At 39.4% G+C, this 27,064-nt stretch overlaps 1 protein-coding gene across 1 annotated transcript in view; it reads right to left on the minus strand.

The window, feature by feature from the left end:
- Positions 1-27,064, minus strand: part of LOC129472503 (uncharacterized) — a 39,024-nt gene that overhangs the window by 10,694 nt on the left and 1,266 nt on the right. The window contains exons 3-4 of the mRNA XM_063631138.1: positions 26,549-26,676; positions 4,160-4,236 (exon numbers count right to left, since the gene is read on the minus strand). The gene's annotated coding sequence lies outside the window, so the exon portion shown is untranslated. The remainder of the gene's footprint in view (positions 1-4,159; positions 4,237-26,548; positions 26,677-27,064) is intronic.

Consider the following 27,064-nt stretch of genomic DNA (forward strand, 5'->3'; position numbering starts at 1 on the left):
GAGACGGGATTTCACCATGTTGGCCAGGCTGCTCTTGAACTCCTGGCCTCATGATCCGCTCACCTCAGCCTCCCAAAGTGTTGGGATTACAGGTGTGAACCACCATGCCCAGCCTCAGTGATTTTTATATTGCTCTTTTCCTTGTCCCCACTTTACAAAACCCACTGTTCTGCCATTGCCCAGTGGGAGCTTTACTCTATCTTGAAGAATAGAAGCTGCCCCATTCATGAGTCACAGATAAAAGCCAATTCTATCTATAACTAAATTTGCTGTAATTTTGTCTTTTGACAATTTTATGTGGTGAAAATAGCCAATATGCTAAGTGAATAACCAAAATGTTCTTGTAAATAACATAAATTTGTGGTTTCCTAGTATACTCTGCAGAGCTCTGGGATTCTCTAGATGTGCCTCACTGACCACTGTGATATGAGGAGGAAGCTAAACTCACGTCGCTCTGCGCATCCCATATCCTTCAAGCTGAGCAACTCCGTCCTAATCCTTTTTCTTTTTATTTATTTATTGAGACAGGGTCTTACTCTGTCATCCAGACTGGAGTGCAATGGCTCCATCACAGCTCACTGCAGCCTCGACCTCCTGGGATCAAGTAATTGTCCTGCCTCAGCCTCCTGAGTAGCTGGGACTACAGGCATGTGCCACCACACTCAGCTAATTTTTGTATGATTTTAGAGGTGGGGTCTCCCTATGTTGCCCAGGCTAGTCTCAAACATCTAGTTTCAAGCAATCCTCCTGCCTCAGCCTCCCAAAGTGCTGGGATTATGGGCAAGAGACACTGCACCTGGCCCTTGTCTGTTTTATATAGTGGGTTTCTACACAAGATTGTGTGTAAATGTGTTTTATAGCAAAAAAAGTTTGACAATTAGTAACATTGACCCAACTGCTAATTGACAGTGAATATTTCACTTCGGTGACTCTACTTGCTTGTTGACAAAGCTCCTATTGAGCAGGGGCAGTGATATTGTCAAGTCCTGTTTTTTATTTTGTGTGTGTGTGTACAAATATTTTTAAATGCTTACCAATGGTTCAATACTGAATAAAGCCTATGTACTCCCAATGATTACTGTCTAAAGTAGCATTATGCAAAGTACTTAACTGAGCTTCCACCCTATAATTCTAAAAGTTAAGCAAAAATGCTTGTCGCTCTTTTGAAGATATGGGTTATAATTATTGGAGAAGCACATTCACATGCAGTTTGACTCTTCTCCACATTGGAGTAATTACCCTGCATTGTAGCTGGACTCAAGGGATTTTGAATGTAGTAATGAATTGTTGTGAACCTTCCAAGAACTACCGAACCATATGTCTCGGGAAATGGGTTGGAGGCTGCAGCTATAGATAAGAACGTGGGAAGGGAATGCTAGTACTTCTAAAGCCAACTGTGTAAGGTTATGAATTGAAATTCATTGCTAATGTGGATGAAGCTGGAATGTATTTTTCCCATGATGTTTAGCGTGGAATTTGTCATAGTAGCAGGAAATTGGATGCTAAACTTTTAAAGTTGCTTTCCAGTGATTAAAGAACAGAATGTCAAGATTCTTAGAATCTTCATACTAGAAGTTCAAATTTACATGTAGCTTATATTATCTGGATGGCTACAATTATAAACTCTCAGAAGCTTAGGCCAGATCATAAAAAGGCCAAAATATGAGAATGAAACCATTGAGAATTAAAATACAGAAGTTGAAAGTCGCCAACTGTAGAAGTTTCATATTCAAGAGATATTCTTTTTCCTGAGGAGATCTAAATCCAGTCAAATAATCAAATGTAAATAAAAAAAAACTTAATCAATCAAATCCATCTGTAGAAAGGATGGGATGTGTTTATAGAAGCCCAGTAATTCAAACCGAAGCTAGAAAAGGTGGTATCAAAAATAAAGATTCATAAAAATTTGTACTATCCAAGAAGAAGAGAGACTATATCTAGGTCACCTGAGGTAAATTCTATCAATAAATAAGGGTGGTTCACCAAGCTTACAGCCTGGTGAGACAATATTCCAGATTGCAAGCTTTCTTACAGACAGGAGACAATCTTTCAGATCTCAAGAAAGAAAGAATAGGTAAAATAGACATCTACAGTCAGTTGACTTTAAGTAAAATAGATAATCCTATATCATCTGAGTGGCCCTAATTCAATCAGTTGAAAAGCTTTACAGCAGAATGAGGTTTCCTGGAAGAAGAAATTCTATCTATCAACTTCAGCTTGATACATTTTGGACTTGTCTAACCAGCTCCCACAACTGCAGCCTGGGTGACAGAGTGAGACTCCGACTCAAAAAAAAAAAAAAATTCCTTAGTATATATTGCCTATTAGTTCTGTTTTTCTGGTTGAACTCTGACTGAACTTCTCCATTAGTTGCCTGACAAAGGCAAAGTCTTCATGAAAAAGAAGTAAATAAAGAAAGAGGAAGACTAGTGTCAAGCAAACAGAGGATTAAATTTAAAGGAGTGATAACGGGAATCTCCCGATGATGGTAACTGACTAAAAATCCCTGGGACAACACTTGTGAACCATATTCAACAGGCTGTCTAACGTCCACAAGGGAAACAGGAACAGATACTTGCAAGCTGAAGTTTACTCACACGTGTCAGAATAGTGGAAGTTAGTAGCTTGAGAGGAAGAAAAAAGTCAGAAAGAATTAAAAACAATATTGACAGTAATTCTTAGTGACTAAGACAACAGTTGCCCGGCAGTTCATTGGTGGAACCACAGAAGTCTGTCTGGAGTTCACTGTAAGCCCAGAAAGCAGGGACATCAACGAGACTGTTCTGGAGCCTTGCATGTGCCATAATTATGCTTTTGCCTGAGATTACTATTAATATAAACCTCACATTCCAAAGAAGAATCTACTCTCCATTACAAAAGCCCAAGGTAAAGAAAGTCTGAGAAATGAACACTTCACCATGGTTTCTTGTATTAGAGAAAATGAAGGTTTCTGAATAGCATTTAAAAAATGATCATGGAAATGTGCCAGGAAGGAAAAGGTTTCCAGGAGGCAAAGGGGAATTAAAACATATGTTGATAGAAAAATGTGTTTAGCTGATAGAAAGAAATTCAGAACTATTCAGGTTGTGCTGTGGGGAAACTTTCGTACCAGAGTGACAACTTTGACATCTCTCAACTATCAGAGTCTATAAAGTAAAATCATGTTATTTAGATATCAGCATCATGTTTTTGGCTCAACTTAGTCAAAGACTAAATTTAATGCAACTTTAGATGTAAATTAGATTGTTAGGGAAAAGAATGCCTTCTGAAGTTCTGGGTAGTCCAGAAACCATCAAGTAATGAAATTAAGCAAGGAATTAAGAGCAGTGCATTCTATTAGACCTCAGGTAGGTTTATGAAATTTCATTTAGGTGAGTCATAGATGCAGAAGTGCATGAGCAAGTTATAGATAGTAGTTTTGGCTCTCAAGGATCAAACAAGCAGTGGCTTCAGGGCTTTCAAGATATTCCTTCTACATCATGATCCGAGGATTCTAATGAAAGTTGGAGATACAATGCCTTATTCTTTAGTGTATTTTGTCTTACAGTAATAAAAACAAATGCATTTATATGTGTATACATGGATAAGCACTATAGTATTACAAATTAGGCAGACCGAGACATGAGGCATCCTGGTACCTTAGCAATTTGTATCAATAAGAAAGGAGCAAAAGCTGAGACTTTGAAGAACGTAAGACCTGCCAATCTTGAACAGCTAGCTTCTGGGGGACTAGCCAGGAATTCCAATGCCCAAAAATCAAAAGATATGGAAGCCCAATGCTAAGTAACTAAGGGTCCGCATCAGTCAGGTAGGGAAAGCAACAGAAATCCATCTGATGTTGATCATAACTCTTGTCACAGCAAGCTTCTTGCCAGTAGCCAGGATCCACAGGAGAGAGGCTTGATACAAGCCACATAGGGAGTTGGAGTCACAGCCAAGTGAATTGCAGCTTGAGGAGTATCTCAAGCCCAGCAAGGAAAGCGTAGCAGATTGATGATCTGAATTAATATAATGGGTAACAGGGGAGAAACAAAAACCCTACAACAAAAGGTTTACATGCTCCAGGAGCTTGGCAGGACCATACCAATTACAAATCAGGAAGAATACTTCTAGACTCTGTCTATAGGCGGTGCTAAGAAAACTGCTTTTACCACCTGACCTGGTTAGGCTCTGCTAGGAAACTGGAGTCACTGGGGGCAGCCTGAGAGGTGCATTTTTGACTTCAGCTGGATGGACCTGGAAAATACAAAAGTAAAGAAAATAAGTTCATTAAGGACAACAGGCACATATCTGTAACTACATAAAAAGAAGCGACACAAGTCCTATTTCAAAGCTATTATATATGCTGTGTCCAAGGAACCCTTGTCAGTAAGGAATCAGAGTTTTTAATGACTAGGGTTATGGGAGTCCTATGCTATACATTTCTGAGCAGGCGAATGAAAATAAACTTCTGCACATTTACTCAGACAGATATTTGTTCAGTGTGGTAACAGGAACTGTTATGTTTTGATCTCAGTAATAGTTCATGAAGCCTACTGGACAATCATGGAAATGATGATCAAAGCAAGGATGTAAATAATCTATACATCTATACTTTATTTTTCCAGTAGAGTGTGAAAAAAAAATCTCATTAGCCTTTGAAAAAACTTGGGAAATAAAAGCACATGTCTTGGGCCGGGTGCGGTGGCTCACGCCTGTAATCCTAGCACTTTGGGAGGCCAAGGCAGGTGGATCACCTGAGATCAGGAGTTCGAGACCAGCCTGGCCAACATGGCGAAACCCCGTCTCTATTAAAAATACAAAGTTTAGCCGGGCATGGTGGTGCAAACCTGTAATCCCAGCTACTGTGGAGGCAGACGCAGGAGAATCACTTGAACCCAGGAGGCGGGGGTTGCAGTGAACCGACATCGCACCACTGCACTCCAGCCTGGGTGACAGAGCAAGACTCTGTCTCAAAAAAACAAAAAAACAAACAAACCAAAACAGATGTCTGAGGAAGTCATCAAGAAAAGCAACTAGTCAAAAAGAGATTTTAAACAGATACATCTTTAATGAAGTGGCTGAAGGTGTTTTTGTTGTTTTTTCCTGTTTCATCCCAACTGATCCCACAGAGTGTTGGTGGCAGGATGTTGAATGGCAGGATATCAATCAGCACTTTTCCAAGTCTGAATGGGCTGTCATTCTACTTTCTTTGGTAAGAGAAGACTTAAAGTGGATGGGAAAATGCCTTGGCCTACCAAAAGAGCTTTATTCAGCAACCCAATCCAATTACTTTCCCCTCAGTCCACAGATACAGTAAACCTGGACCTGGAAAACTTGGAATATATCTTCATCTGTCCCTCTGATACACTTGCAAGGCAAAAATTATGAAGTCACCCCTTATAAAGGCTGTCCTGATTCACAGAATATTCATTCACTGGCTTTTCTTTATTTCATTTCTCAGAGTTCTACTATTTAACAACAAAAATTAAAATTAAAATATCCTTTAATAGTTGGGATACTTTTTTTTTTAAGAGGATAGGTAACTTTTTCTATCTAGTTAATGGTTTGGGGATAGACAGGCACATCATTTCCAGATAAATAGATCTCCTCCAAAGAGTCAAGTAATTTCTGTAACTTTTAATTTTTAATTTAACCCTAATATAACAGCCAATGGTTTTAGTGCTATAAGAGGTCTGAAAAGATTATCTTGCCCTATCTCCTATATTCTAACCAATAAAAGATAAGTAGACATATGCCTTCATTTTACGGAGTTCAATGCTATGCTCAGGTCTCACAGCAAATAAGAGGGTAGAAAATCCAGGACATGTTTACCTCTTGTGGAGAGCCTTGATCTACCACACCATGCTGCTTCTCTTCTAGATCTGTGGCTGATTTAAGCTATGTTATTATAAACCAGGCCATAGACATTAACTCAGTAATTGAGTTTTGTGAAATTTCCAAGCTAGATGAAGATGATTAAAGAGTGTCTTCTCAAAAACAACTTTATTATTAAAATTTAAATAGGTCTTGTAGAGTAAGTATGGGTAATAATACACATTTTTTCCTCTTAATAAAGCAGTAAATAATAGGAGAGTCATTGTTTATAATTTCTAATATTCTCATACCAATGCTTATAATTATACAATGCCTTCATATCACAGTGAATATATTCTGGTTGGGGATAAAATTCAAGTCAAGACTGTAATCAAAGAAACAAAAAAAAATGAAATCACTATACAGAAAGATATGGTAGCACATGCTGCTGAAGTGTGGTAAAAAAATTTGCATGTGTTCCCTGTGCCCCTTGGTGGATGAGACTAGAAGACCTGATAAAGAAGGATATAGGAAACCTAAAATGGGATATTTCCAAATTGGAATAATGGGCTTTACACTATGCTACCCTTATTCCAGAGAAAGCCATCATTCTCCACCAAGCATAGCTAAGCCAAAACCCTGGTTTTCCGAGGTAGCAGATTACCACACGGTATGCACTAAGAAGTGAGAAGTGGTGTTTCTGCAGATATCTCAAGATGGTTGGGTGGTGACTCAAGCCAGCTTTTGAGAAATCCTTATTTCCACTGGAAAAAATAAGGATATAGAAAATACAGTTTACTATCAAAAATACATCTCGTTATAGGCTGGGCCCAGTGGCTCACGCCTGTAATCCCAATACTTTGGGAAGCCAAGGCAGGCGGATCACTTGAGGTCAGAAGTTCGAGACCAACCTGGCCAATATGGTGAAACCCCGTCTCTACTAAAAATACAAAAAGTAGCTGGGCATGGTGGCGGGCACCTGTAGTCCCAGCTACTCAGGAGGCTAAGGCACAAGAATCGCTTGAACCTGGGAAGGGGAGGTTGCAGTGAGCCAAGATCGCATCACTGCACCCTAGTCTGGCCATCGCAGCGAGACTCCATTTCAAACAAACAAACAAAATACATCTTGTTATAAAATGTTATTAAAGTTATTGAAGCATATATTTCTGTGAAATATTTTTAACACACATTTTATGAAACTAGAGATTTGATTCTTTACATTAACAGTGTAGACAAAGACCTCTATCTGGTAAATTATCATTTCTAATTCTAAGTGCATGTGACCATGCATATTCCAACTTATTTTAGAATAAAATTTTTTGGTTTTTATATTGCTTGTAAAAATGCAGACATTTTAAAACAAGATCTACAAATTGATTTTTCAAACTGTGGTAACAATATTTAAAGGCAAATTAATATAAACATGATATGATTGATGATACTTAGAAATATTTTTATTTTTCAAAAGTAATAGTCTTTTAAATTTTACACTTGTAGGTAAGAATATTTCTGGAGAGCATGTCCAGACTGACTTATTTATATAAGTGTTATTTTATACACTGGTTTGTTCCTAAAAGAAAGTAAGGGACATTACAAAGATACAAACCGTATGAATCTATGTTCAGATGGCTAGGTTAATTCAAGGAAATACTGTAGACAGTTGTATTTGTCAGTATAGGCTAGGTTACACTTTGGTTGAAAACCATATCTTAGTAGATTAATAAAACAAAATTTTGTAATTGTTTACTTTAAGTCTGTTGTAGGACAAGGTGACTCTTCAGGCTAAAGTCCTTCATCCAAAGAGTCAAAAAATTGATGCTGCATTTCTCATCTTCCAGTGGGTTTCAGAGCATATCATTTTTAGTTTTGTCAAAATTTTCTTAAAGAATTATTTAAATGGCATATGATGCTATCAATTCTAAATTTTGTTCTAAGCCACAAGCATCTATTGATATAATGTTAGGATATTATTTTTTTGTTTTCTGTTTTTGTGTTTTAAGGAGAATGATGCCTATATGTATTTGCACATTGAAATTGTTTCTAGAATAACAAGTTCATGTCAATGCTTATTAAATTTTTTTGTGTGTAATTTTTTTGCTAAACCACTTTATTGAAGTATGATTGACATATTAAAGGTCATAAATATTAAATGTACACAACATGATGGGTTTGGAAGTAGGCATACACCCATGAAACCACCACCATAATCTATGCCATAAATCTACACATCACCTCCAAAGTTTTCTCCTGCCCTTATTATTATTGTATGTGTGTATGATAAGAATATGTAACAAAAAGTCTACCTTATACATTACAGTATTGTTAACTATAGGCATTATACTGTACATTAGATCTCTAGAATTTATTCATCTTGTCTAATTGAAACTTTATACACTCTAATACTTCCCAATTAATACCTCCATCCAGCCCCTGCCAACCATCATTCCACTCTCTCCTTCTATGAATTTGACTATTTTAGATTCATCATATAACCGAGATAATGCAGTATTTCTGTGTCTGGTTTATTTCACTTAGAATAATATCTTCTGGGTTCATCCATGGTGTTGCAAATAGCAGGATTTCTTACATTTTTAAGGCTGAATAATATTTCATTGTATGTATATACCACTTTTTCTTTATCTATTCATCCATCAACAGGTATTTAGGTTGTTTCCATTTCTTGGCTATTGTCGTGAACCTAGTAATACAGATATCTCTTCAAGATCCTAACATTAATTCCTCTGGATAAATACCAAGAAGTAGGATTATTGGATCATATGGTGGGGTTATTTATAATTTTTTGAGGAATCTCCTTATTGTTTTCCATAGCAGCTGCACCAATTTACATTCTCACCAACAGTATACAAGTGCTCCTTTTTTTTTCCACATCCTGGCCAATACTTTTTAACTTTTTTTTTATTATTAATAGTCCTTCTAATATGTATGAGGAAATATCTCACTGTGGTTTTGATTTGCATTTCCCTGATGATTAGTGATGTTGAGCACTTTTGATATAAGTGTTGGACATTTGCATGTCTTCTTTGGAGAAATATCTATTGTGATCCTTTGCCAATCTTTAACCAGATTATTTGTTGTTGGGCTTTTGAGGGGTTTTTTGGCATGGAGCTGTAAGAGTTCTTTATATATTTTGGATACTAATTCTTTATACAGACATATGGTTTGCAAATATTTTCTCCTATTTTCTATTTTGCAGGATAGGTTTGTCTCTCACTTGATTTGTTTCCATTCATCTTATCTTCACAATATTTATACTTGCCACATTGCTTTCTAAGTGATATTTGAAAAGCATGTTTACATGGTATTCTTGCAATTGTAAAATCCTCCCAGAAAAACTGAATCTTTTACGTTATCATGCCCTATTCCCCCCCACTTTAAACCAGTTCTATAAGCATTTAAAACCAGTGACCTTGATAGGGATTTGAAGTGATACCATCTCACACTAGTCAGAATGGCGATTATTAAAAAGTCCAGAAACAATAGATGCTGGTGAGGATGCAGAGAAACAGGAACACTTTTACACTGTTAGTGGGAGTGTAAATTAGTTCAACAAATTAGTAAATTAGTTCAATTGAAATTAGTTCAATTGTGGAAGACAGTGTCATGATTTCTCAAAGATCTAGAGGCAGAAATACCATTTAACCCAACAATCTCATTACTGGATATATCCCCAAAGGAATATAAATCATTCTATTATAGGCCGGATGCAGTGGCTCATGCCTGTAATCCCAGCACTCTGGGAGGCCGAGGCAGGTGGATCACTAGAGGTCAGGAATTTGAGACCAGACTGACCAACGGGTGAAACCCTGTCTCTACTAAAAAACAAAAATTAGACAGGTGTGGTGGCATGTGCCTGTAGTCCCAGCTACTCAGGAGGCTGAGGCATGAGAATCACTTGAACCTGGATGGCAGGGGCTGCAGTGAGTCGAGATTTGCACCACTGCACTGCAGCCTGGGTGACAGAGCGAGGTTCGGTCTCCAAAAATAAATAAATAAATACACCATTCTATTTATAAAGATATATGCACCCGTATGTTCATTGCAGCACTATTCACAATAGCAAAGACATGGAATCAACCCAAATGCCCATCAGTGATAGATTGGATTAATAAAATATATACCATGGAATACTATGCGGCCATAAAAATGAATGAGATCATTTCCTTTGCAAGGATATGGAGGGAGCTGGAATCCATCATCTTCATTAAACTAATGCAGAAACAGAAAACCAAACACCACATGCTCCCACTTATAAGTGGGAGCTAAATCATGAGAACACATGGACACAGGGAGGGGAACAACAAAAACTGGGGCCTTTCATAGGGGGAGGTTGGGGGAGTGAGGCCATCAGAAAGACCAGCTAATGAACACTGAGCTTAATACCTAGGTGATGGGTTGATGTGTGCAGCAAACCATCGTGGCACATGCATACCTGTGTAACAAACCTGCGCATCCTGCACACATACCCTGGAACTTAAAAGTTGAAGGAAAAATAAATAAATAAATAAATCTAGTATTGATTTGGATTATTTCAGTTTGTGTTCCCCAAATAATATTTGTTAAAAATAATTTAGAAAATGCTCTAAAATGTGAAAGACTTAAAAGAACTTGAATGTAAGACAATATCCTTTTATTCTGAGGAATACTTTTGAACAAAGTATTAAGTCTACTATGTGTTTGGCATCATACTAAATAATAAGAGAAATATAATACAAAGAGGCAGAAAGAGATCGGAAAGCTGGAGATGTGGGTATCTCACTGGTCACACACTGTGGTGTGCATGCCATTTTGACTCAGAAAGCAAGGGTTGACTTTTCTCAGAGGGTGATATCATGCTGATTGCTAAATGAAGAAGAAAGTGAACAACGTGAAATTTTAGGGTAGGACATGAGTAGGCAAGGTGTGAATCATACCAGGCCAAAATGGCCATAGCATGGGGTCTAGATTTATGTGTGCTAAGAAGCAGTCCTTGGGGTATTTTTAGTAGGGATGTAGTATGATCTGATTCATATTTTTCATATTGCACCTTGTCTTGTACACAGAAAATAATAGTGTCTTGGTGGCAGAGTGGAAGGAGAGATTTAGTAGGAGGCGAGGGTTTAGTGTAAGTGGGAGCTGAGAGAAGGAGGCTTGGATCAGTAGAGGAGATGAAGAGAAATGGACAGAATTCCATAAAGAAATTCTAAAGACAGGCCAGGAGCAGTGGCTCACACCTGTAATCCCAGCAATTTGGGAGGCTGAGGTGGGCAGAACACCTGAGGTCAAGAGTTCGAGACCAGCCTGGCTAACATGGTGAAACCCCATCTCTACTAAAATACAAAAATTAGCTGAGTGTGGTGGTGCACACCTGTAGTCCCAGCTACTCAGGAGGCTGAGGCAGGAGAATCGCTTGAACCCAGGAGGCGGAGGTTGTGGTGAGCCAAGATCGTGCCACTGCACTCCAGCCTGGGTGACAGAGCGAGACTCTACCAAAAAAAAAAAAAAAAAAAAAAAAAAAACAGAAAGAAAAAAAAAGAAAAATTCCAAAGACATAATGGACTGGGAAAATATTTAAACCTCATATTGCTTTTCTACAGATCAGTAAGAAAAAGACTGATAACTGAAAGTAAAATGAACGAGGAATGTTAACAGTTTGCAGAAAAGGAAATAAAAAATGCTTCTAAATATATGTTAAGCTGTTCGATTTTACTCCTAATAAGATAAATGAAAATGAAAATTACAATGAAATGTATATTTACTAAAGATTAGCAAAAAGCAGAGAGTTTAATAGAATATAAACTTGGGGAGGGTAGAAAGAAATATTCTCATACATTTCTGGGGTGGATGTAAATTAGTATACTGTCTGTGTTGGACAATTTGCAGGTATCTATCAAAATCACACATGTACTTATTCTTAGACCCAGAAGATTCTTCTCATTGTAATTTATCCTAGAGATAAACCTTTATTCTACATCCTATAACAGAGGCTGTCGGTGCTCTGCTCACGTTCATCAGACCTGCAGCCTTTTACCAATGACTCTCAGAAGCTGGTGTGTATTCACTTCAGCTATCTCATTCTTGAGGTTAAATAATTGTGAGAAGTGTGTTTTTCATCTTTCTCAGATTTCCTCATTTGAGCTTCCCATAAGGTTAAACTCCAGTTGCCCATGGCAGTACCTTGGCTCAATACCGCACCATTGGATGACTGCCTTCTTTCCCTGGATCACTTCCCTCTTCCTTTACTGGTTTTCCCAGTACTTCTGAATAAATTACTTACAATCAAAATTTGTTTCTGGAGAAACTCAACTAAAGCAATCAATCGGAGCCTTTTCTCTGAATGTTCTTTCTACTTTTAGATTCCTAACAGGGGTGCTACCGGCATTTGGGTAGCATATGTCTATGTCATACAATCTTGCCATTACCTTTCAGGATGTTTAGCATGTCTCTTCTTTGGACACAGAATTCCACTAGTTACTGTGACAGCCCAAAACGTAATACATGCATTTCCATATTTCCACATGTCTTTCTCTCTCCCCTGGAAACACAGCTTCTCCTGTAGCCCTCTCAAGTAGTGCCAATATCTTCTCTCAGATGCCACATACCACTAGGCCAGTGGGGGGCTCCTTACTGCTTCCAGATCATTTTCTCTTCTTCCCCTAAAACTCCAGCTTTTAATATCATATTTTCCCACCATAATATTGCTATGATTCCCTGTGTTTCCCTTGACTACTCCTCCTTATTCCTTAAAGATTTAGCCTTTAGCTGACTGATATTTTATCAAACGCTATTCCTATAATAATTCTTGGTGATTGTAATATTCATGTGGATGATCCTTTCAACTCCACGGCCTCTCAGTTCCTTGACTTTCTCTCTTCTCTTCTTCAATGATCTTATCTGTCCTTCATAAGAGAACCTCCAGAATCTCCTACCAAATACCTACCTGTATCTCTGCATCTGTGCCCACCTACTGCCTTCTTTTCTGTTACTATAAATGAACACCCGGTGCCTATCCAGACCAACATGTCTTCTAGTGTTCTAATCCCATACTTTCCTGCCTACTGAAGGATATAATTCTAGCAATTCATCTTGCTCTACCTGCATCCCAAAATTTCCCTCTTCATAGCAGTCAAATATGCTGCAATTTTGCCCATCCGAAAATGATAATATGCTCAACTGGTTTTTATTCTACATCACTGGCTACTTTGCCACAGCCTACTTTGCTAGTTTTGCCTTGTCTCTTTGATTCTAACTATTGGAGGGCCCCCAGGCCTAAACCCATGAACTTTTCTTTATCTATGCTGCTTACATTATGATTTTGTTAATTTCTGTGGCTTTCAATATCACGTATAAAATGAAAATTCCAGAATTTATTTATCCAGCTTGATCTCACCTCTGAATTCCAGACTTATATATCCACTATCCTTTTTGATAGCTCTATCTGGTACCTGATAAATAGTTCCAACTGGAAATTTTAAAACCAAATTTATATCCTCCTATCCAAACATGCTCACTCAATGATCTTCTACTTAGCAAATGGCATATTCATCATTCCATTTGCTCACACCAAAGTCCTGGCATCATTTAATTTCTCTTTCACACTCTACATCTACTTTATCAGCAAATCTTTTTGGCTCTATATTAAAAGTATAAATAGAACTCAATCACCACTTACACCTCCATTGCCCCCAACATTCTAGTCCAAACCATAATCCTTTTTTAAAATTTCAATAGCCTCCTGATTGGGTTCCCTATTTTCATTTTCCCCCACAGTCTGATTTCACTACAGAAGTCAGAGTGATCCTTTTAGGACTTAAGTCAGATCATGTTATTACTTTGGTCAAAACTCTGTACCTCATTTGGAATAAAGGTGAATGTTCATATAACGGCTCGCAAGACCAGATAGAATCTAATCCCTCAGGCACCATTCCAGTCTCCTCTTTAACCTTTGAATAAATAACTGGAGAATGGAGACAGGTTCCACATAGATTTTTGGAGGTAGAACTATTAAGACCTGTCAGTGGATTCGATGTGGTAGGATTAGGGAAAGAGAGCAATAAAACATGGTAAACAACTCCCTAGTTTTTGGCCTGAGCACCTGGATATATGATTGTGTGTTAACTCTCATGGGAAAGACTAGGGGAAGAGTAGGTATGGGCCTACCTAATGTGTATTTGTAGGATGCGGTTATAGCAAGTAGGTAAGAATTCTGTCATATACATGTTAGGCTTTAGGTACTTACTGGACATTTAAGTAAAGATTATGAGTATGCAGCTATAAAGTCCGGTAAGAGAAAACTAGGTGAGTGTATTTCATGAAATCTATAAAAGATGCTGCTGTTACTAAAAGGATGCAATGTTGAGAGATTTTGATGCTGCTGAGAGATTGAGGAAAAACTGAACAGAGGCTGACAATTAATTAGATATATTCAGGTCACTGGTAACCTTGTGAAACCGTATTAGTGGGAAGATGGGATGGGTTAGGGACAGAATACGAGGAGTGAAATGGAAGAGTTTATACAACTAATATGGTAGTAGAAAGATAAACTGATTCTGATTGCATCTATTTTTAACCATCATTGTTGTGATATAATTAACATACCATAAATTTACCCATGTAAAGTATACAATTCAGTGGTATTCAGTATATTCAAAAGATTGTACAACCATCACTACTATCTAATTCCAGAACATTTTCAATACTTCCCAAGGAAACCTCACCTTCATTAGCAGTCACTTTTGAATCTCCCAATCCCTGCCAATCACTATCTTCTTTCTGTCCCTATAAGTCTGCCTATTCTAGACATTTCATGCAAGTGAAGTCATACAATACATGGGCCTTTGTGTCTGGTTCTTTCGCTTAGCATGTTTGCAAGGTTGTAGTGTGTGTCCATGCTTTATTCCTTTCTATGACTAAATATATTCAATTATTTTATGGATATACCATATTTTGTTTATCTGTTCATCAGATGATAGACATTTGGGTTGTTTCCACCTCTCAGCTGTTAAAGATAAGGCTGCTATAAGCATTCATGTATGAGTTTTTGTGCGAAAGTATTTTCATTTCTCTTGGGTACATCCTAGGAGTAGAATTGCTATGTCATGTAGTAACTACATGTTTAGCAATTTGAGGAACTGCCAGACTTTTCTAAAGTGGCTGCACCATTTTATATTCCCACCAGAAATTCCAACCAGATTTGGGTCTTTTAAAAATATATTCCAACTCTACTTAGCTTTTTGAACATTTGGAACATAGTCACAATAATTGTTTTAGTGTCTGTGTCTGCTAATTATATCATCTGTGCCAATTTTGGGTCCGTTTTGATTTACTGGTTGCTCTCCCCATTATGAGTTGTGTTTTTCTGTTTCTTTGTATGCCTGGTAATCTTTGACTGCATGCATACTTTGTGAATTTGTTGGGTGCTGGATACTCTTGAACTCTCATAAATCTTCTTGAGCTTTGTTCAGGTATGATGTTAAGTTACTTGGAAACAGCTTGATCTTTTCAGATGTTGCTATTATGATTTGTTTGGCAGGTTGAGGGCAGTTCTCAGGCTAGGGCTAATTATTTCCCATCACTGAGGCAAGACCTTCTCGAGTACTTTATCCAGTGCCTATGAATTATGAGTTTTTCCAATCTGGCCGGTAGTGGGAACAGACACTATTTCTGGCCCTATGTATGTTACGGCCACAGGTTCTCTCTACTTCCTCCAGATGGTCCTTTTCTAGGCCTCATGTAGTTTCTTCATAGTTATGATCAAAATTCTTCTGAATACTTGACAGAGATCCCTCTGCAGGCCCCCGGGCTTCACTCTGTGCAGCTTTCTCCTCTGTCACTCTTTCCTAAAAACTCTCACTGCATTGATCTTCCTGGACTCTCAGCAATGTTGCCTCAATTCAGAATCATAACTGGGCTCCACCTCTGTTCTCCTACCACATATCATGACCTGAAAACTCTCTCAAATTAGTAAGCTGGGGCAACAGTAGATCTCATCCCTTTTATTTCCTGTATTTCAAGAATCTCCATGTCCATTGCTTGATATCTAGTGTCATAAAAACCATTGTTTCATGTCTTTTGTCTGTTTTTGTCGTGTTTAGTTGTTACAGGTAGGAGGGTAAATCTAGTTCTATTACTCCACCTTGACCATATATTTTTTCTAAATCAGAGATAGCAGGGAGGACTCTGAAATGGCCCATCGTCAATGCCTTTCCTTCCTTATTTATGATGAGAATGAGGGCTTTGACTCAAATCATTTCTATGTATATTTGCATAGTTGTTTCTCAGATCTTAAAAACAGATGGGGCAAGCACTGATACCTCAAATAGATTTCTTTTTTGGAAACAAAATATTCCACTGAGTAATAGTCATTTATAGTATGGGATGCTAGCCCAAGCTTTGTCCTGGCAGAGTTTACAGATCCAAATGTCTGCACAGAGGCTTGACAGATGTGAAGTGTAAGCCAGATGTAATATGTGATGAACTGAGAACATGACAGTGAACTGGAGAGACAGGCTTGGTCCAAAGTCCTTCAAATTCAAAAGTATGACAGCAAATAAAAGTGCCCTTTCTGACTGAACTTAATCCCACTGTCTGCATCCAAAACTCTGACCACTTGCCTCAGTTATAAGACAGTTTTAATTTATTTATCTTTCACCAACCACAATAAGTGGCACTGAATAAGATTGTTTTATTAAAATATCTTGTACAAAAATATCTTTAAAAGAGCAATACATATTATTTTTGTATAGTGATATTATTATTAATGCCCGTAAGTCCTTCAAAGGAGGCTCACTGTCCCCTAGAAGAAGATTAACTAGGAGAATGCAAAATCATAGATGAGGAAATAAGTGTAATTTTCCTGAAGCAGCAAGTATTTTACCAGTCTCAGAATGTGTGTCCACAAAGCTTAGCAATATATTCATGTCAAGGACAGTAGTTACATCTCTTTTATCTTCCCAGCAAAAAGTAACTCTTTTACTACAACCAGTTTCACCTGTTTTGCAACTTGCTTTGGTCAATATTTTCTTTAGCTGGGAAGAAAGCTAACTGACACAGTGGAGATGGAAAACTGGTTTTAGAAACCTATTGATATAAGCTAGAAGAGACGTATTTGGAGAGCTGGAATCAATATTTTAAATACAATAATTTCTAGACTTTAAATAGTTATACTTTGGTTTCCAGTTTTCTAGAAATTAAATGGTAGCTAAGACTATCATATTAGGAATTGAAATATGAATGATTCTACAGACTATGACTTAGCTGTGATGCTCATAAAATTCTAAGTCCTGCAGCTACTCAAGGTAGTCCATACAAGTACAAACTCAGAACATCTGAGTCATGTTATGAGTGAAATATATGTTCCTACTAATATTCAATCTGAGTTACCTGGCCTTTTAAAGGACATCAAAGAATTTCAACATACAATTGTCAGATATAAAGTGTTAGTGTGGTTTTTTTAACACCTAGTAAAAATAACAATGCTATTAATTGTATGAAGAAGAAAGCCCATCTTGGTTAGGTAGTCTGACCACAATACTTAACAGGAAGATTAGCTTCTCCAACATAAATACTTAGTAACATACACCACTGCTGTGACAATCACCACTGACTTTCACCATAGGGTTTATGAATCTTTAAGGTTATATTTTATGACTGAACTGCATTTTTAAAACACTTTTCCCAAACAATCTATGAAAAGCCAGACTTCTTTTAATTATTGTTTGTTTTAACAACTTATATTAAAAAGAAGGGACATCTTTCCAAGTAGGTTTTGTTAGATCAGTGGTTTTCAATTTGGGGTGGTTTTGTCTCTTTTTTTTTACCCCCAGGGGACATTTGGCAATGTTGAGAAATGTTTTGTTATAACTGGACAGGTGGGTGCTACTGGTAGAGATGCCACCAAAAATCTTACAATGCACAAGACAGCTCCCTACAACAAAGAATTATCCAACCTCAAATGTCAATAGAGCTGAGATTGAGAAGTCATGTGTTAAATCAAGACTGTGATATTGTTAAGCTTCTGTATAAATTCTAGTTGAGAAATACCTTTGTGGTAACTTTTAAAATTACAATTGTTTCAAGAAAAACAACTAATTTAGGCTTATTTACTATTTCAAAATAATAACTTCCTATTTGCTTAGCATTTTATTGTTAAAAAAAAATTTTTTAATAGAGACAGGACCTCTCTATGCTGCCCAGGCTGGTATTGAACTCCTGGGCTCAAGTGATCCTCCTGCCTTGGGCTCCCACAGTGCTGGGATTAGAGGCATGAAACACCATACCTGGCCTTTTCTTTTTATTTTCTTTTAGCCTTTTATCTTTTGCACAATCCTTTCATATGTTTCATCTCATTTTCTCCTCATAGATTTGTGGTGAAATTATCTTTTTTCCTGTTCCGCTATCAAGGGCACTGTTGTGCAGGACAAGGCTATAGGAGTCAAAGAAGCCACACTGATTCACATTCTGAATGAAAAACCCAGTGCTCCTTTGCTATCCTATCCTATAGCGGTGACATTCTTGTTAAGGACACTATATGAAAAGAAATTTAAAAATAAACAAAAACAAATCATTGTGTACCTCTGGGGATGTGACCCCAGAAGATAGGTGTCATATGCTCTAAGAATGGAGGAAGCAGGAGAAACATAGGTTGGGTATGGGAAGTGAGGAGCAAGTATGGGGAGTAAGAGGTGGAAAAAACAATGACATTACTAAAGCCAGCTGGAGAAGCACAGGCAGATTCCTAAACTGAATGTGACTGCTTTCCTGTGAAAATCATTCCTTCTCCCCCAAGCAGGGTAAGACCCTTAAAAAAACACAAAATGGATAAATCTGCTGAATTCAACTAGAAAAACAGAAACTACACTTATTTCTTCAAACAAAGAATGTGATACAAGGAATCTGTTGCACAGGTGATGGAAAAACTGAGAAGAATCCAGGGGAAATTCTTCCCCAGAGAAGCAACCACAGGAAACTATTGCACTTTTAAGTAGGTGGCAGAAGGAGGTAGTATTGTCAGATCCCAGGGCTGATTTCATGGTAGGCCTGTCCAGCAAGAGAGGGAGCCTCTGGGGAGACAGCAACAGGGGATGGTGCCTAAGGCAGAAAGAGATGGGGAGATACATTGGTTTCTCCCACCCACCAGTCACCTGACAGTGCTCCCTGTTAGCCTAGCCCAGTAGGAAGCCAGCTGACACATGGTCTGGAAAACAGCCTGTAGAAGCCAGCTGAGATAAGGACAGAGAAGGGCAGGGGAGGAGTATCTTCCAGGACTAGCAGGCTAGTGATCACATGTCCCGTGGAGGAATGCCAATGGAGGAACACCATGGATTGGTTCAAGTGATCAAGTAAATATTCCAGGAACTTAATCATGTTTTCTTTCAAAATAAGACTTTTTAAGTCTATCCTGGACCAAACAAGTAAATAACTAAAATAAAAATCAAACTCAGAAGAGAAAGAGTATTTGACAAATGAAGCACGGTATCTTTTTGTATAAATATCCAGGCCTTTTAGGGTTAAGTGATTACCACAGAGAGAAAAGTTTTTTTAAAATAGAAAATAGAAAGAAAACAGCTCTAATAGGGGGGATTTTGTCACACCTGTTTTGCACACAGTAGGCTCCACAGTCAAAATAGAGGCAAATTCTTGCTGAGCTTTTGATGACATGAAAATAAAGGCATTCATCACCTTTCCTCTCAAAATTGCAGACTGTAGCAGAACACCATTTTTAAAAGGCTAGTCTGATTTCCCTTCTGGGGAAAAAAATGAGAAAGGAAACTAAAGAGACAAAAATATATAATTGCAGACTCTCCCTCTTAACTGGATCACTGTGTACCCAAAATATGTGTAATTCAATTTTAAGAAATATATTGAAATTGCAGAATCACTAGTATAGAGACCTCAGAAATCCTGGAACACAAAAGCCAACTATTAATGGCTATTTCAACCGAGTAATGGTTAACATTTCCAACAGATGTAATCTGGGGTAATTGCTGGGGATATTTTGGCTTTCTTGTACATGTTCTTAATCTGCATAACTGATCAGAAAAGCCACAGAGAAGTGTAGCAGGGATGCCACATGTAACTGAGTCATAAAAGGCTACTTTAGAGAAGGAGACACTCAAAGCACAGGGAAATGTAAGCAGGCACCTTACGTAGGAAAACGTGCAGTGCGATTTCTGGTAGCTGTCCTACTTGGGACACAAATGGCTGGTCAGTCCCAGCAGGCAGGGCAAGACTGAAGCACCCAATATGCAATCCCAGACCAGGGCTTTGAAGGGGGCTGGGGCTCCAGAGAGCCAGATGAAGCTGCAGCCTTAAGAGAGTCCAGTTATCATTTCTACAGGGTCAAGCAAACAAATGCCATAGTCCAAAGTGGCAGTCACCTGGGGGCAGGGTCCTCAGAGATAGAACAAGGGCTTGAAAGGGAATCTAAGGGCCGGTGAAACTCTTGAAATCCAGGCAGACCAGCTCGTTTTGGGAATAAGGGGAGTGTCTGCCTGAGAGCTGCTGGCAGAAGGTGAGTAGCCAAGACAGGGTATCAGGCAAAGAAGCCCATTAGGATATAGAAACTGGGCAAGAGAGAGATTTAAGTGATGATGGGGGTGAGGGGCTTGAACTGCATCATAGAAACGTGTGTAAGTGTTTGCTTTCCTCCCAGAGGCATTTTTCTAATCCTTTAAGGCTCAAGTTCTCACTATAGGTGCAGTGCCCAGAACTCATAAGCATTTCTCAGTCTTATAAAATTGTTTGAGAGCTGGACAAGAAAATGTCCTGGCTCTAAAACACAAAGCAAACTATAAAATGAAATTAATAAATATTTCAAGAGGAAAATTACATGAATTCCTTTAATTTTCATAACAAAACATTGTGCTTTTCTTGTTTGTTTGTTTGTTTTTGAGACGGAGTCTTGCTCTTTCACCCAGGCTGGAGTGCAGTGGCGCGATCTCGGCTCACTGCAGGCTCCGCCCCCCAGGGTTCACGCCATTCTCCTGCCTCAGCCTCCCGCGTAGCTGGGACTACAGGCACCCACCACCTCGCCCGGCTAATTTTTTGTATTTTTTAGTAGAGACGGGGTTTCACCGTGTTAGCCAGGATGGTCTCGATCTCCTGACCTTGTGATCCGCCCGCCTCAGCCTCCCAAAGTGCTGGGATTACAGGCGTGAGCCACCGCGCCCGGCAACATTGTGCTTTTCATGTGGGATAGGACTATATTTTCCAGTGTTTGATAGGATGTGGGATGAGGCCTCTGAAAGAATATCCAGGGTTTATGTAACCCTTGAATTCGCCTTTCTTCTGCTTGGCATAGTTCAGGCAGGGGAGGTCCAATGTGTTAAGACTTCAGCAAGGTTGGGCAAACAGTGGAAGGAAAAAGCCCAAACCACCACAGCCAGAAATGTGAGGGAGGGGAGGAGAAGAGACTGGAAGGACGGGTGTCTGGGAGAGTTGCAGAGGTTGGCTTGACTGAGTGCTGAGAGATGCAGGCACAGTGCCCCTGGAGACGGTGCACTCTGGTTTCTAATTTTGGAAATGGTCATACCAGGGTTTCCAATTCGGCAGGCAGGCTAGCAGTGAAAGACTGAAGTGTAGGAGAACCATCAGGAGGCCAGTGGCCATTCAGTTTTGTGTGGGGGTATAAACATAGAATTGACAAAAGCAAGACAGGGCTTAGTTTCTAAAGCGGGGAAGCAGCAGAAGGGAAGTGACGACTGAACAGGAGAATCTGGTTCTTCTGAGGCACCAGACCAGTGGAAAATCAGTGACTCAAGGAACACTGAGGTCCAGAGGTTCTAAGGCTCCTGGGTTTACTTAGTGTCTGATTGGCTACAAGGCAATTTCAGGAACACCACAGAAGGTCAACCAATGAGAATGGACTTCTAGATTGCTTGTCTGGGAGCAGGGCCTAATTCTATTCTATATGCATCCTTGTTGAGAGGAGGGGCACCTGAGTCTAAGTGAAACAAGGGGTGATCCAATCTGATATTACCTTGGAGACAGGACCCCTTTGTGTGTCCAGAGAAATAGGCATGGAACTGCCATTTCTTGAGTCAGGTTCCAAGGTGACTGGGGTGAAGTGGCTCCAATTTAGGAGAAGGACACAAAAACAGGAAACCACCCAGTATGCACTGCAGGGGCAGATGTTTAAACAAACTCTTCTAGCCAGGTACAGCCCTGATAGGGAGGAGGGTGTGTCTCTCTGAGGAGACCACAGATCCTGACCTGGAGACATTGTGATGACTGAGCAGAGATAAAAGAGGAGGAGACCGATCAGTTGCAACTCTAGAGCCAATTAGGGCTGGTGCAGAGGCTGGTGGCCTCTGGCTGAAGAACAGAGTGGAGAGCTTTAGACTTCCCCTGGGTCTGTATCCAGGTTCCAGGGTCAACCACAACTCTTCTTTCTCTGTTACCTGAGAGCAGAGAAGGGACAGGGCCAGGGCACCAGCAGGAGAGAGCTTAGCTGGCCAAGCTGAAGAGAGAGGTCATTAGGGACTAGATCATGGCAGCAGCGACTGCCTGGATCCTGGCAGAATAAAATAATTCCAGCAACAGTAAGTGACTTTGGATAAGGGCCCTCAGCTGATGCCTGGAGGGATGCTGTAGGAGTTTTGGATAATCTTGTAGAAGAGATCATTTTTATTGTTTTTCTTTTATTACACTATGAATAGAGGACCTGCAGGTAGGGTAGCCAAGACTTTTCCCAGATGATATATTCCCCAGCAGAAGTACTGCCATTTCTAATGCGTGAGGCACTAATGATAAAGAATCTATGGATTACTAGCATTTCAAGAGCCTCAACCACGTTTTAAACCTAATTCAAATGAATATTTAACTGAACGGCTATAAGATGTGGCAGTATGCCAACCATTCAACTTATTCTTCACATTTTTCACAAGAAAAACAACAAAAATCATCTCTCCTATAGACCTGACAGATTATCCAAAGAACCAAAACAGTAAATTTATGAATGTGTATTTAATTTGAAACAAAGAAGTATTCTGAAATATTTGACATAATGTGACTGGGGACATAAAGGTAAGGGTGTGGGCCAGGCACTGTGGCTCATGCCTGTAATCTCAGCACTTTGGGAGGCCAAGGCAGGAAGATCACTTGAAGCCAGGAGTTCCAGACCAGCTTGGGCGACATGGTAAAACCCGGTCTCCAGAAAAAATGAAATGAAAAAAAAAAAAAATTACCTGGACTTGATAGTGCATGCCTGCAGGAGGCTGAGATGGGAGGATCCCTTGGGCCCAAGAGGTCAAGACTGCACTCAGTTATGATTGCACCACTGCCCTCCAGCCTGGGTAACGGAGCAAGATGGAACAGGACAGGGAAGGGACAGGGAAGGAAAAGGAGAGGGGAGGGGAGGGGAGGGGAGGGGAGGGGAGGGGAGGGGAGGGGAGGGGAGGGGAGCGGAGGGGAGGGGAGGGGAGGGGAGGGGAGGGGAGGGGAGGGGAGACAGAGAGAGAAAGAGAGAAAAGTAAAAGGAAAAAAGGAAAGAAAGGAAAGGAAAGGAAAGGAAAGGAAAGGAAAGGAGGAAGAAAGGAAAGAAAAGAAAAAGAAAAAAGAAAAGAAAGAGAAAAATAAGAAAGAAAAGAAAGTAAGAGAAAGGAAGGGTGTCAATGAAGGACTTAAAGCACTTAAAAATGGTCCTGTTCTCAGAATTCAAGGTAGGCCCTGTTCTGAGTTTCCTGAGAATTCTCCGGGAATGATTTTTGAGTGATAAGTACATCAAATGTATGGGTCCTTTCTTGCCATAGGCATCACTAGACAAGGCTTACAGGTGGAATTGCTTGAGTTCTTAAGTTTTTTGTACCCTTAAGAAGTTAGTATCATGTAATACAAAAGTACTACAAAACTAGGAATTCACAAGCAAGGTGAGAAACCAGAGGCAGAAAAATGAAGACATGAGAAGAGAGAATGAAATTACGTGTACAATAATTTACAAGTTATTAATATTAAACAAGGGTTTTGGTGTTTCCTTCCAGATAAAAGGCCTAATATTTACTACAGTGAAAAATAATTAGCAAATAAGTTGTCATTTCTTTCCACATTAATTCCAGAAACTAAATGTCATTTTAATTGTATAAGTGTTAGCTTATGGAAGTTGGGACTGAGTTTGGTTTCCTTGAAGAAAATTTGGGAAAGAAGGGGATAATGATTAGAAAAATATGTGGGATGCCAGGTATGGTAGGGCGCATCTGTAAGTACCAGCTACTCAGGAGGCTGAGACAAGATTGTTTAAGTCCAGGAGTTTGAAACTGTAGTGAGCCATCATCATGCCTATGAATAACCACTGCACTCCAGCCTGGGAAACAAAGGGAGATCCTGTCTGTTTAAAAAAAAAAAAAAAAAAAAAAGAAAGAAAAAAAAAGAAAAAGGAAAAAGAAAAAAAGTGGAAAACAGCTTACTAGCAAAGAGCTTGGTGGACTGCATTAAAACGTGTAGGGGCATTAGCAAAATCTCCAGAACCAGCGAGCCCAAAATATTCATCACTGAGGATTCATAAAGTATTGCATGCTTGCTAACAGGCATATTCCTTGCTTTTTTATCTTTACATGGAAGATAATAATGGATTTGTGAGTTTTGTATAGCTTAATTTTTGACAACTAGAATTGGAAAATTATTGTATAAACCAGGTGGTGGTATGGACGGCAGTGGTGAGTCCATCGTGCCTACACAGCCATGAAATGGGAGCATCTGTGTTGTTTAATTTAGAAGAGGAACAAGATGCTACAGTCACTAAAATATCAAAGTGGGAAGCTTGACTGGTTCTTCAGGCAGAGCCTCATAGGGTTGGGTCATGGAGATCCAGAGTCTGAGGCTCATCTGTTTATTAAACTCAGAACGGCTGTTCTGATCATCGTCACTAACTGCTGACATAATTATAGGAAGTAGAACTTCCAAGTTGGCCATATACACTGAGGAGTATAAATAGTTTCCTATAGAAAATTAACAAATAGTAGCAAAATAAATATGCAAAAGTTATATGCATATTTATTCAGTAGGCTTTTAGGCAGGACAGGTTGGGTGATCCTAACGGTTAATGCCTTAAACGAAGCAAGCCCAATACTGACCTAGCAGAGGCAAACTGTGCTCTACACTAATGATAAAGCTGTTATTTCTCTATTTTAAAAATTTACTTACAGCAGCAATAAATGAAAGCCTATCATATCTCTCTAGTTTTCCAATAGGTATCCAGTAAGTAGGAAATCAAATTAAGAAGGTAGTTCTTTAGCAGACTGGTAATAAAGAATCAAGCTTTAGTAAGCTTTAATCCAAGCTTATTGACCATAAAACCATCTTTTACTTTGCTAAGCCATCACAGTTTTGTTAGCATTACTTACAAGCCATATTCACTCTTACTATTTACTATCATTTTACTAGTGGGTAAAGTCACTGAATACTGCAAGCAAGAGAGGAATGGTGTGTCCTACCACTTAGGGTAAGGAGATCAAGCCTAGGGAAAAGACTCTCTGAGAATACGCTGAGGAGCAATTTGACATCCTTGTGGTGGAAGTTTATTGAATCAGTTCCCAACTTCAGCCCAGTCAACTGTGAAGGGTCAGCATCACTCTTAACTTCCAATTGGAAATGTACTTGATGCATTTATAATTTAATTCTATGAGTGTATTATATTTATTAGGTGTCTTATGATTTTTAATTATTGGAAGAGACGGGGTGACATACTACGAAGGGGTTGAAAGAGCTAAAAGGCTTACTCAAAAATTACATGTAATTTTTGCTGTATGTCACATACCATAAAGTTAACACGGCTGCACAGTGGGTATAGCAAATAGTTCCAACTGTTCTTTGCTAGTGTTTGGAGATGGTGAAATGTTTGCACAAATATTTCCTCTCTCCACCAACTCTTCCCCCATTCCGTAATGCTCACTTCCACTTCTGTTTTTTAACTTTTGGAGTTCTTTGATCTGCATAAACATTCTACCAACTCAGCCCAAGGCAACTTTGAATTTTATGGTTACACTGCTAACTTCATCTTTATCTGAAAACTTTTGGCACAGATTTTGTCTTAAAGCACGTTTTGTCTTAAATAAGTCAATAAGATTGCTAATGTAAGGTCAGGTGCTAATCCCAGAACTTTGGGAGACAGAAGTGGGAGGATCACTTGAGGCCAGGAGTTTGAGCCCAGCCTGGGCAATATGGGGAGACTCTCTTTCTACTAAAAATACAAAAATTAGCCGGACTCATGCCTGTAGTCCCAGATACTTGGTGGCTGAGGCACAGAATTGCTTGAATCCAGGAGGTGACCCAGGATCGCGCCACTGCACTCCAGCCTGGGGTACAAAGCGAGATCCTGTCTCAAACAAACAAAAAGAAAAAAGAAATAAAAAAGATAGCTAATGTAGTATTAATTTGAAATGAGGGGGATGTGCCTGTCCAGTATTCAAATTTCAGTAACCCTTGGATGAATTACTTGCCATTTCTAGTTCTTGTTGCTTAATTTTAAGATGGAAATTTCTACCTTGAAGTTTTAGAGAGGTTGTTGAGAGAACAGAGGTGATACAAGACTATGCTTAGAATACTGAGCACATAGCAAAATAATATTTTCCCTCTGCCCTCTCTCTTTTCCTGGAAAGCCAGGTAAGCAATGAGAAGGTGGTTTATGGCCAGGTGTGGTGGTTCATGCCTGCAAATCCCAGCACTTTGGGAGACCAAGGTGGGAGGATCCCTTGAGCTCAGGAGTTCGAGATCTGCTTGGGCCACACAGCAAGACCTCGTCTCCACAAAAAATTAAGATTACCTGGGCGTGGCACATTCCTGTAATCCCAGCTACTTGGGAGGCTGAGTTGGGAGGATCACTTTAGCCTAGGAGGTCGAGGCTGCAGTGAGCTGTGATGGCACCACTGCACTCCAGCCTGGGTGACAGCCCTGTCAAAAAACAAAACAAAACAAAAATTGCTGACCTATGCACAGTTAAAGTAAAAAGAGTTGGGATCCTTGAATGACGTTGATGTCTGTTCTGGCAAAGCCTGGATTGTTGGTCCCCCAAACTTCTTTAACGAAGTTTACTCCTGATAGCTCGATTAAGTATCTTTGTCCCATGGCCGTGGGGAATAAAGAGTTCAGTTGTCCCCCCGCTTTTTAAACTGAGCGTCCGAAGAAACAAGGCAATCCCATCCTCTCTTCACACATTTGTGCAGGTGCAGCTTTATTTCCCACTGTGCGGTCCCAGGAGGCTGCCTGCTCTTCCGCACTCACTTCCTAGGCATCCTGGCCGCCCCTCGGCAGGCTCTCCTTCTGGCCTGAGACTTCCAGC

Source organism: Symphalangus syndactylus, chromosome 22, assembly GCF_028878055.3.
Source record: "Symphalangus syndactylus isolate Jambi chromosome 22, NHGRI_mSymSyn1-v2.1_pri, whole genome shotgun sequence".
Classification (NCBI taxonomy): Eukaryota; Metazoa; Chordata; class Mammalia; order Primates; family Hylobatidae; genus Symphalangus; species Symphalangus syndactylus.